Raw genomic sequence first — 1242 nt, 5'->3', positions numbered from 1 at the left:
TCTTTTATGATCCGACACTGACAAATCTTATACATTATGGCCAGGGTCACACGAGGATTCATTTCAAGAAACATTTTGGTTGTTAATTTGCCTGAAAAAGGAAAATCTGCCGTCAAGGTCACACGTGTGGTTCGGTTCATGTCTAACAGCTGGGAAAAAAACAAGTGAGCGCCGCCATGCGAGTACACGAGACGGACGTTAACAAGTGATTCTTACACTTACTAATAACAACATTAAGCGTAATAATATTCCTCGAATATAATTTATCAAAATATTGTCTTGAGGAGTGAACACGCTGCGGTGTTGGCCAGAATGGCATTTATGGCTGAATACAAACCAACAGTATACTGTAGATGTGGTGGCCACCTCCCACGTCTCAAATGTGTTGTGCTTTCATTATCCAGCACGAGATATGCGTTAGGCTGGCGGCTTATAAGGGTCCAGCACAACTCGCTCTCACAACAAAAACAAAACAATTCGCCGTCTGAACGATTCCCCGCCATGTAATTTCATCTCGGTTTATTTAGCATATACAGTATACTACAGTAGATTCTGAGTTATATGATTGGCAAGTGACTGCGGTTTATTGTTCCTATAATAAATGTAAAATGTGGCATTAAATAGTGGTAACAAAAAAAATATAAATATAATGAAATGAGCCGCCAGCACCGGGATACACATCACTCTGCAAGTCTGCAGAGCGACTACAAATTCATTACCGGACCAAGTGGATAAAGGAAGGTTAGGAGGTCCTGTATAGTCTAGTGTGGGTGTTCGTGTTTTCTTGTGGATGTGGGATGAGTTGAGAGCCAGGCTGCCCCGGTAGGATGGATGAAATACAGACTCTAGTTGCTCATTTACTGACACCAATCTGACACCTGTGAACAATTACACATATCGTAGTACCAAAAAAAAAAATAACATATAACTTCTGTAGATGCAGTACTATAAAAATATGTCTAATGGTATTACCTGACTTGATCACAGTTTATCAGTATGGGTTATAATCTCTTAACTCGTACACATATGACTAGCCTGCCATTTGATTTAGATCACATCCTAACCACAAATTCATTGTATATCTATGATTACAGTTAGAATTTAGCATAACTTACCCTATTCAAGGGGAAAAGAGCATTTTTACTCGGCCACAGCGGTGCTGTGTGTGTTGTTTGGTAAATTTTCCGCCTAAAGTATAGATGGCGAAACGCGTGGTGTATAAGAAGTTTGAGGTGGCAAAGC

Source organism: Coenobita brevimanus, chromosome 86 (genome assembly GCF_032717465.1).
Source record: "Coenobita brevimanus isolate Jiangsu-jjx chromosome 86, ASM3271746v2, whole genome shotgun sequence".
NCBI lineage: Eukaryota > Metazoa > Arthropoda > Malacostraca > Decapoda > Coenobitidae > Coenobita > Coenobita brevimanus.
This window is presented reverse-complemented; position numbering follows the sequence as displayed.